Genomic DNA, 11,792 nt, shown 5'->3' with positions numbered 1-11,792 from the left:
TTACTTTTTTTTATTACTTTCTTTTTATTACTTTTTTTTATTACTTTTTTTTTGTTACTTTTTTTTATTACTTTTTTTTATTACCTTTTTTTATTACTTTTTTTTATTACTTTTTTTTATTACTTTTTTTTTATTACTTTTTTTTTATTACTTTTTTTTATTACTTTTTTTATTATTTTTTTGTTGTTAAATCACTCTAAATTTGATCCGAAAATTTTGAAATTTGGCAGGTAGATTACTTGCTAATACTTTATCAATATATTTCCTAAAATGCAACTATATCTCAACAAACACTGCACAGAATAAATTAAATAATGTAAAAAATAGTACAAAAAATGGGTTTTTTGTTGTTAAATCACTCTAAATTTGATCCGAAAATTTTGAAATTTGGCAGGTAGATTCCTTGCTAATACTTTATCAATATATTTCCTAAAATGTAACTATATCTCAATAAACACTGCACAGAATAAATTAAATAATGTAAAAAATAGTACAAAAAATGGGTTTTTTGTTGTTAAATCACTCTAAATTTGATCCGAAAATTTTGAAATTTGGCAGGTAGATTCCTTGCTAATACTTTATCAATATATTTCCTAAAATGTAACTATATCTCAATAAACACTGCACAGAATAAATTAAATAATGTAAAAAATAGTACAAACAATGGGTTTTTTGTTGTTAAATCACTCTAAATTTGATCCGAAAATTTTGAAATTTGGCAGGTAGATTCCTTGCTAATACTTTATCAATATATTTCCTAAAATGTAACTATATCTCAATAAACACTGCACAAAATAAATTAAAAAATGTAAAAAATAGTACAAAAAATGGGTTTTTTGTTGTTAAATCACTCTAAATTTGATCCGAAAATTTTGAAATTTGGCTGGTAGATTCCTTGCTAATACTGTATCAATATATTTCCTAAAATGTAACTATATCTCAATAAACACTGCACAGAATAAATTAAATAATGTAAAAAATAGTACAAAAAATGGGTTTTTTGTTGTTAAATCAATCTAAATTTGATCCGAAAATTTTGAAATTTGGCAGGTAGATTCCTTGCTAATACTTTATCAATATATTTCCTAAAATGTAACTATATCTCAATAAACACTGCACAGAATAAATTAAATAATGTAAAAAATAGTACAAAAAATGGGTTTTTTGTTGTTAAATCACTCTAAATTTGATCCGAAAAGTTTGAAATTTGGCAGGTAGATTCCTTGCTAATACTTTATCAATATATTTCCTAAAGTGTAACTATATATCAATAAACACTGCACAGAATAAATTAAATAATGTAAAAAATAGTACAAAAAATGGGTTTTTTGATGTTAAATCACTCTAAATTTGATCCGAAAATTTTGAAATTTGGCTGGTAGATTCCTTGCTAATACTTTGTCAATATATTACCTAAAATTTAACTATATCTCAATAAATACTGCACATAATAAATTAAATAATGTAAAAAATAGTACAAAAAAATGGGTTTTTTGTTGTTAAATCACTCTAAATTTGATCCGAAAATTTTGAAATTTGGCAGGTAGATTCCTTGCTAACACTTTATCAATATATTTCCTAAAATGTAACTATATCTCAATAAACACTGCACAGAATAAATTAAATAATGTAAAAAATAGTACAAAAAATGGGTTTTTTGTTGTTAAATCACTCTAAATTTGATCCGAAAATTTTGAAATTTGGCAGGTAGATTCCTTGATAATACTTGCTTTTTTTTATTACTTTTTTTCTATTACCTTTTTTTTATTCCTTTTTTTTATTACTTTTCTTTTATTACTTTTTTTTTATTAATTTTTTTTTATTACTTTTTTTTATTACTCTTTTTTTATTACTTTTTTTTATTACTTTTTTTTATTACTTTTTTTTTATTACTTTTTTTTATTACTTTATTTTATTACTTTTTTTTTATTACTTTTTTTTTATTACTTTCTTTATTACTTTTTTTTATTACTTTTTTTTATTACTTTTTTTTTATTACTTTTTTTTATTACTTTTTTTTTATTATTTTTTTTATTACTTTTTTTTTATTACTTTTTTTTTATTACTTTTTTTTATTACTTTTTTTTTATTACTTTTTTTTTATTACTTTTTTTTTATTACTTTTTTTTTATTACTTTTTTTATTACTTTTTTTTATTATTTTTTTTTTATTACTTTTTTTTATTACTTTTTTTTATTACTTTTTTTTTAGTACTTTTTTTTTTATTACTTTTTTTTTATTACTTTTTTTTATTACTTTTTTTTATTACTTTTTTTTTATCACTTTTTTTTTATTACTTTTTTTTTTTTTTACTTTTTTTTTATTACTTTTTTTTATTACTTTTTTTTTTATTACTTTTTTTTATTACTTTTTTTTATTACTTTTTTTTATTACTTTTTTTTTGTTACTTTTTTTTTATTACTTTTTTTATTACCTTTTTTTATTACTTTTTTTTTATTACTTTTTTTTTATTACTTTTTTTTTATTACTTTTTATATTACTTTTTTTTATTACTTTTTGTTTTATTACTTTTTTTTATTACTTTTTTTTATTACTTTTTTTTATTACTTTTTTTTATTATTTTTTTGTTGTTAAATCACTCTAAATTTTATCCGAAAATTTTGAAATTTGGCAGGTAGATTACTTGCTAATACTTTATCAATATATTTAATAAAATGTAACTATATCTCAACAAACACTGCACAGAATAAATTAAATAATGTAAAAAATAGTACAAACCATGGGTTTTTTGTTGTTAAATCACTCTAAATTTGATCCGAAAATTTTGAAATTTGTCAGGTAGATTCCTTGCTAATACTTTATCAATATATTTCCTAAAATGTAACTATATCTCAATAAACACTGCACAAAATAAATTAAAAAATGTAAAAAATAGTACAAAAAATGGGTTTTTTGTTGTTAAATCACTCTAAATTTGATCCGAAAATTTTGAAATTTGGCTGGTAGATTCCTTGCTAATACTGTATCAATATATTTCCTAAAATGTAACTATATCTCAATAAACACTGCACAGAATAAATTAAATAATGTAAAAAATAGTACAAAAAATGGGTTTTTTGTTGTTAAATCAATCTAAATTTGATCCGAAAATTTTGAAATTTGGCAGGTAGATTCCTTGCTAATACTTTATCAATATATTTCCTAAAATGTAACTATATCTCAATAAACACTGCACAGAATAAATTAAAAAATGTAAAAAATAGTACAAAAAATGGGTTTTTTGTTGTTAAATCACTCTAAATTTGATCCGAAAATTTTGAAATTTGGCAGGTAGATTCCTTGATAATACTTGCTTTTTTTTATTACTTTTTTTCTATTACTTTTTTTTTATTCCTTTTTTTTTATTACTTTTCTTTTATTACTTTTTTTTTATTAATTTTTTTTTATTACTTTTTTTTATTACTCTTTTTTTATTACTTTTTTTTATTACTTTTTTTTATTACTTTTTTTTTATTACTTTTTTTTATTACTTTTTTTTATTACTTTTTTTTTATTACTTTTTTTTTATTACTTTTTTTATTACTTTTTTTTATTACTTTTTTTTGTTACTTTTTTTTTATTACTTTTTTTTATTACTTTTTTTTTATTATTTTTTTTTATTACTTTTTTTTTATTACTTTTTTTTTATTACTTTTTTTTATTACTTTTTTTTTATTACTTTTTTTTATTACTTTTTTTTAATTACTTTTTTTTTATTACTTTTTTTTATTACTTTTTTTTTATTATTTTTTTTATTACTTTTTTTTATTACTTTTTTTTATTACTTTTTTTTTAGTACTTTTTTTTTTATTACTTTTTTTTATTACTTTTTTTTTATTACTTTTTTTTATTACTTTTTTTTTATCACTTTTTTTTTATTACTTTTTTTTTATCACTTTTTTTTAGTACTTTTTTTTATTACTTTTTTTTATTACTTTTTTTTTTATTACTTTTTTTTTATTACTTTTTTAATTACTTTTTTTTTTATTACTTTTTTTTGTTACTTTTTTTTATTACTTTTTTTTATTACTTTTTTTTATTACTTTTTTTTTGTTACTTTTTTTTTATTACTTTTTTTATTACCTTTTTTTATTACTTTTTTTTTATTACTTTTTTTTTATTACTTTTTTTTTATTACTTTTTTTATTACTTTTTTTTATTACTTTTTTTTTATTACTTTTTTTTTATTACTTTTTTTTATTACTTTTTTTTATTACTTTTTTTTATTATTTTTTTGTTGTTAAATCACTCTAAATTTGATCCGAAAATTTTGAAATTTGGCAGGTAGATTACTTGCTAATACTTTATCAATATATTTAATAAAATGTAACTATATCTCAACAAACACTGCACAGAATAAATTAAATAATGTAAAAAATAGTACAAAAAATGGGTTTTTTGTTGTTAAATCACTCTAAATTTGATCCGAAAATTTTGAACTTTGGCAGGTAGATTCCTTGCTAATACTTTATCAATATATTTCCTAAAATGTAACTATATCTCAATAAACACTGCACAGAATAAATTAAATAATGTAAAAAATAGTACAAAAAATGGGTTTTTTGTTGTTAAGTCACTCTAAATTTGATCCGAAAATTTTGAAATTTGGCAGGTAGATTCCTTGCTAATACTTTATCAATATATTTCCTAAAATGTAACTATATCTCAATAAACACTGCACAGAATAAATTAAATAATGTAAAAAATAGTACAAAAAATGGGTTTTTTGTTGTTAAATCACTCTAAATTTGATCCGAAAAGTTTGAAATTTGGCAGGTAGATTCCTTGCTAATACTTTATCAATATATTTCCTAAAGTGTAACTATATCTCAATAAACACTGCACAGAATAAATTAAATAATGTAAAATATAGTACAAAAAATGGGTTTTTTGTTGTTAAATCACTCTAAATTTGATCCGAAAATTTTGAAATTTGGCTGGTAGATTCCTTGCTAATACTTTATCAATATATTACCTAAAATTTAACTATATTTCAATAAATACTGCACATAATAAATTAAATAATGTAAAAAATAGTACAAAAAATGGGTTTTTTGTTGTTAAATCACTCTAAATTTGATCCGAAAATTTTGAAATTTGGCAGGTAGATTCCTTGCTAACACTTTATCAATATATTTCCTAAAATGTAACTATATCTCAATAAACACTGCACAGAATAAATTAAATAATGTAAAAAATAGTACAAAAAATGGGTTTTTTGTTGTTAAATCACTCTAAATTTGATCCGAAAATTTTGAAATTTGGCAGGTAGATTCCTTGATAATACTTGCTTTTTTTTATTACTTTTTTTCTATTACTTTTTTTTATTCCTTTTTTTTTATTACTTTTCTTTTATTACTTTTTTTTTATTAATTTTTTTTTATTACTTTTTTTTATTACTCTTTTTTTATTACTTTTTTTTACTTTTTTTTTTTCTTTTTTTTTATTACTTTTTTTTATTACTTTTTTTTATTACTTTTTTTTTATTACTTTTTTTTTATTACTTTTTTTATTACTTTTTTTTATTACTTTTTTTTTATTACTTTTTTTTTATTACTTTTTTTTATTACTTTTTTTTTATTATTTTTTTTTATTACTTTTTTTTTATTACTTTTTTTTTATTACTTTTTTTTATTACTTTTTTTTTATTACTTTTTTTTTATTACTTTTTTTTTATTACTTTTTTTTTGGTACTTTTTTTTTTATTACTTTTTTTTTATTACTTTTTTTCTATTACTTTTTTTTATTACTTTTTTTTTATCACTTTTTTTTTATTACTTTTTTTTATCACTTTTTTTTAGTACTTTTTTTTATTACTTTTTTTTTATTACTTTTTTTTTTATTACTTTTTTTTTATTACTTTTTTTTATTACTTTTTTTTTATTACTTTTTTTTATTACTTTTTTTTATTACTTTTTTTTATTACTTTTTTTTATTACTTTTTTTTTGTTACTTTTTTTTATTACTTTTTTTATTACCTTTTTTTATTACTTTTTTTTTATTACTTTTTTTTTATTACTTTTTTTTTTATTACTTTTTTTTTATTACTTTTTTTTATTACTCTTTTTTTATTACTTTTTTTTATTACTTTTTTTTATTACTTTTTTTTTATTACTTTTTTTTATTACTTTTTTTTATTACTTTTTTTTTATTACTTTTTTTTATTACTTTTTTTATTACTTTTTTTTATTACTTTTTTTTTATTACTTTTTTTTTATTACTTTTTTTTATTACTTTTTTTTTATTATTTTTTTTATTACTTTTTTTTTATTACTTTTTTTTATTACTTTTTTTTTATTCCTTTTTTTTTATTACTTTTTTTATTACTTTTTTTTATTACTTTTTTTTATTACTTTTTTTTATTATTTTTTTTTTATTACTTTTTTTTATTTTTTTTTTATTACTTTTTTTTTTATTACTTTTTTTTATTACTTTCTTTTTATTACTTTTTTTTATTACTTTTTTTTTGTTACTTTTTTTTATTACTTTTTTTTATTACCTTTTTTTATTACTTTTTTTTATTACTTTTTTTTATTACTTTTTTTTTATTACTTTTTTTTTATTACTTTTTTTTATTACTTTTTTTTATTACTTTTTTTATTATTTTTTTGTTGTTAAATCACTCTAAATTTGATCCGAAAATTTTGAAATTTGGCAGGTAGATTACTTGCTAATACTTTATCAATATATTTCCTAAAATGCAACTATATCTCAACAAACACTGCACAGAATAAATTAAATAATGTAAAAAATAGTACAAAAAATGGGTTTTTTGTTGTTAAATCACTCTAAATTTGATCCGAAAATTTTGAAATTTGGCAGGTAGATTCCTTGCTAATACTTTATCAATATATTTCCTAAAATGTAACTATATCTCAATAAACACTGCACAGAATAAATTAAATAATGTAAAAAATAGTACAAAAAATGGGTTTTTTGTTGTTAAATCACTCTAAATTTGATCCGAAAATTTTGAAATTTGGCAGGTAGATTCCTTGCTAATACTTTATCAATATATTTCCTAAAATGTAACTATATCTCAATAAACACTGCACAGAATAAATTAAATAATGTAAAAAATAGTACAAACAATGGGTTTTTTGTTGTTAAATCACTCTAAATTTGATCCGAAAATTTTGAAATTTGGCAGGTAGATTCCTTGCTAATACTTTATCAATATATTTCCTAAAATGTAACTATATCTCAATAAACACTGCACAAAATAAATTAAAAAATGTAAAAAATAGTACAAAAAATGGGTTTTTTGTTGTTAAATCACTCTAAATTTGATCCGAAAATTTTGAAATTTGGCTGGTAGATTCCTTGCTAATACTGTATCAATATATTTCCTAAAATGTAACTATATCTCAATAAACACTGCACAGAATAAATTAAATAATGTAAAAAATAGTACAAAAAATGGGTTTTTTGTTGTTAAATCAATCTAAATTTGATCCGAAAATTTTGAAATTTGGCAGGTAGATTCCTTGCTAATACTTTATCAATATATTTCCTAAAATGTAACTATATCTCAATAAACACTGCACAGAATAAATTAAATAATGTAAAAAATAGTACAAAAAATGGGTTTTTTGTTGTTAAATCACTCTAAATTTGATCCGAAAAGTTTGAAATTTGGCAGGTAGATTCCTTGCTAATACTTTATCAATATATTTCCTAAAGTGTAACTATATATCAATAAACACTGCACAGAATAAATTAAATAATGTAAAAAATAGTACAAAAAATGGGTTTTTTGATGTTAAATCACTCTAAATTTGATCCGAAAATTTTGAAATTTGGCTGGTAGATTCCTTGCTAATACTTTGTCAATATATTACCTAAAATTTAACTATATCTCAATAAATACTGCACATAATAAATTAAATAATGTAAAAAATAGTACAAAAAAATGGGTTTTTTGTTGTTAAATCACTCTAAATTTGATCCGAAAATTTTGAAATTTGGCAGGTAGATTCCTTGCTAACACTTTATCAATATATTTCCTAAAATGTAACTATATCTCAATAAAGACTGCACAGAATAAATTAAATAATGTAAAAAATAGTACAAAAAATGGGTTTTTTGTTGTTAAATCACTCTAAATTTGATCCGAAAATTTTGAAATTTGGCAGGTAGATTCCTTGATAATACTTGCTTTTTTTTATTACTTTTTTTCTATTACCTTTTTTTTATTCCTTTTTTTTATTACTTTTCTTTTATTACTTTTTTTTTATTAATTTTTTTTTATTACTTTTTTTTATTACTCTTTTTTTATTACTTTTTTTTATTACTTTTTTTTATTACTTTTTTTTTATTACTTTTTTTTATTACTTTATTTTATTACTTTTTTTTTATTACTTTTTTTTTATTACTTTCTTTATTACTTTTTTTTATTACTTTTTTTTATTACTTTTTTTTTATTACTTTTTTTTATTACTTTTTTTTTATTATTTTTTTTATTACTTTTTTTTTATTACTTTTTTTTATTACTTTTTTTTATTACTTTTTTTTTATTACTTTTTTTTTATTACTTTTTTTTTATTACTTTTTTTTTATTACTTTTTTTATTACTTTTTTTTTATTATTTTTTTTTATTACTTTTTTTTATTACTTTTTTTTATTACTTTTTTTTTAGTACTTTTTTTTTTATTACTTTTTTTTTATTACTTTTTTTTATTACTTTTTTTTATTACTTTTTTTTTATCACTTTTTTTTTATTACTTTTTTTTTTTTTTACTTTTTTTTTATTACTTTTTTTTATTACTTTTTTTTTTATTACTTTTTTTTATTACTTTTTTTTATTACTTTTTTTTATTACTTTTTTTTTGTTACTTTTTTTTTATTACTTTTTTTATTACCTTTTTTTATTACTTTTTTTTTATTACTTTTTTTTTATTACTTTTTTTTTATTACTTTTTATATTACTTTTTTTTATTACTTTTTGTTTTATTACTTTTTTTTATTACTTTTTTTTATTACTTTTTTTTATTACTTTTTTTTATTATTTTTTTGTTGTTAAATCACTCTAAATTTTATCCGAAAATTTTGAAATTTGGCAGGTAGATTACTTGCTAATACTTTATCAATATATTTAATAAAATGTAACTATATCTCAACAAACACTGCACAGAATAAATTAAATAATGTAAAAAATAGTACAAACCATGGGTTTTTTGTTGTTAAATCACTCTAAATTTGATCCGAAAATTTTGAAATTTGTCAGGTAGATTCCTTGCTAATACTTTATCAATATATTTCCTAAAATGTAACTATATCTCAATAAACACTGCACAAAATAAATTAAAAAATGTAAAAAATAGTACAAAAAATGGGTTTTTTGTTGTTAAATCACTCTAAATTTGATCCGAAAATTTTGAAATTTGGCTGGTAGATTCCTTGCTAATACTGTATCAATATATTTCCTAAAATGTAACTATATCTCAATAAACACTGCACAGAATAAATTAAATAATGTAAAAAATAGTACAAAAAATGGGTTTTTTGTTGTTAAATCAATCTAAATTTGATCCGAAAATTTTGAAATTTGGCAGGTAGATTCCTTGCTAATACTTTATCAATATATTTCCTAAAATGTAACTATATCTCAATAAACACTGCACAGAATAAATTAAATAATGTAAAAAATAGTACAAAAAATGGGTTTTTTGTTGTTAAATCACTCTAAATTTGATCCGAAAATTTTGAAATTTGGCAGGTAGATTCCTTGATAATACTTGCTTTTTTTTATTACTTTTTTTCTATTACTTTTTTTTTATTCCTTTTTTTTTATTACTTTTCTTTTATTACTTTTTTTTTATTAATTTTTTTTTATTACTTTTTTTTATTACTCTTTTTTTATTACTTTTTTTTATTACTTTTTTTTATTACTTTTTTTTTATTACTTTTTTTTATTACTTTTTTTTATTACTTTTTTTTTGTTACTTTTTTTTTATTACTTTTTTTATTACTTTTTTTTATTACTTTTTTTTGTTACTTTTTTTTTATTACTTTTTTTTTATTACTTTTTTTTTATTATTTTTTTTTATTACTTTTTTTTTATTACTTTTTTTTTATTACTTTTTTTTATTACTTTTTTTTTATTACTTTTTTTTATTACTTTTTTTAATTACTTTTTTTTTATTACTTTTTTTTATTACTTTTTTTTTATTATTTTTTTTATTACTTTTTTTTATTACTTTTTTTTATTACTTTTTTTTTAGTACTTTTTTTTTATTACTTTTTTTTTATTACTTTTTTTTTATTACTTTTTTTTATTACTTTTTTTTTATCACTTTTTTTTTATTACTTTTTTTTTATCACTTTTTTTTAGTACTTTTTTTTATTACTTTTTTTTATTACTTTTTTTTTTATTACTTTTTTTTTATTACTTTTTTAATTACTTTTTTTTTTATTACTTTTTTTTATTACTTTTTTTTATTACTTTTTTTTATTACTTTTTTTTATTACTTTTTTTTTGTTACTTTTTTTTTATTACTTTTTTTATTACCTTTTTTTATTACTTTTTTTTTATTACTTTTTTTTTATTACTTTTTTTTTATTACTTTTTTTATTACTTTTTTTTATTACTTTTTTTTTATTACTTTTTTTTTATTACTTTTTTTTATTACTTTTTTTTATTACTTTTTTTTATTATTTTTTTGTTGTTAAATCACTCTAAATTTGATCCGAAAATTTTGAAATTTGGCAGGTAGATTACTTGCTAATACTTTATCAATATATTTAATAAAATGTAACTATATCTCAACAAACACTGCACAGAATAAATTAAATAATGTAAAAAATAGTACAAAAAATGGGTTTTTTGTTGTTAAATCACTCTAAATTTGATCCGAAAATTTTGAACTTTGGCAGGTAGATTCCTTGCTAATACTTTATCAATATATTTCCTAAAATGTAACTATATCTCAATAAACACTGCACAGAATAAATTAAATAATGTAAAAAATAGTACAAAAAATGGGTTTTTTGTTGTTAAGTCACTCTAAATTTGATCCGAAAATTTTGAAATTTGGCAGGTAGATTCCTTGCTAATACTTTATCAATATATTTCCTAAAATGTAACTATATCTCAATAAACACTGCACAGAATAAATTAAATAATGTAAAAAATAGTACAAAAAATGGGTTTTTTGTTGTTAAATCCCTCTAAATTTGATCCGAAAAGTTTGAAATTTGGCAGGTAGATTCCTTGCTAATACTTTATCAATATATTTCCTAAAGTGTAACTATATCTCAATAAACACTGCACAGAATAAATTAAATAATGTAAAATATAGTACAAAAAATGGGTTTTTTGTTGTTAAATCACTCTAAATTTGATCCGAAAATTTTGAAATTTGGCTGGTAGATTCCTTGCTAATACTTTATCAATATATTACCTAAAATTTAACTATATTTCAATAAATACTGCACATAATAAATTAAATAATGTAAAAAATAGTACAAAAAATGGGTTTTTTGTTGTTAAATCACTCTAAATTTGATCCGAAAATTTTGAAATTTGGCAGGTAGATTCCTTGCTAACACTTTATCAATATATTTCCTAAAATGTAACTATATCTCAATAAACACTGCACAGAATAAATTAAATAATGTAAAAAATAGTACAAAAAATGGGTTTTTTGTTGTTAAATCACTCTAAATTTGATCCGAAAATTTTGAAATTTGGCAGGTAGATTCCTTGATAATACTTGCTTTTTTTTATTACTTTTTTTCTATTACTTTTTTTTATTCCTTTTTTTTTATTACTTTTCTTTTATTACTTTTTT

The 11,792-nt window shown here is 17.6% G+C and overlaps 1 long non-coding RNA gene across 3 annotated transcripts; it reads left to right on the top strand.

Annotated features, from left to right (window-relative positions):
• The first annotated feature begins 279 nt into the window (after nt 1–279).
• Nucleotides 280–11,333, top strand: LOC126890741 (uncharacterized). 3 transcript variants are annotated; one of them, XR_007700445.1, is made up of 6 exons: nt 280–394; nt 1,544–1,707; nt 3,128–3,291; nt 6,987–7,150; nt 7,479–7,642; nt 11,204–11,333. It is a non-coding gene; the product is annotated as an uncharacterized LOC126890741 (long non-coding RNA). The 3 variants fall into 3 exon arrangements; XR_007700443.1 differs by lacking the exon at nt 280–394 and adding an exon at nt 413–558; XR_007700444.1 differs by lacking the exons at nt 280–394; nt 6,987–7,150 and adding an exon at nt 413–558.
• The last annotated feature ends 459 nt before the right edge of the window (nt 11,334–11,792 follow it).

This window comes from Diabrotica virgifera, chromosome 8, assembly GCF_917563875.1.
Source record: "Diabrotica virgifera virgifera chromosome 8, PGI_DIABVI_V3a".
Taxonomy (NCBI): Eukaryota; Metazoa; Arthropoda; class Insecta; order Coleoptera; family Chrysomelidae; genus Diabrotica; species Diabrotica virgifera.
Note: the sequence above shows the minus strand (reverse complement) of the source record. Positions and strands in the feature narration are given on the sequence as shown.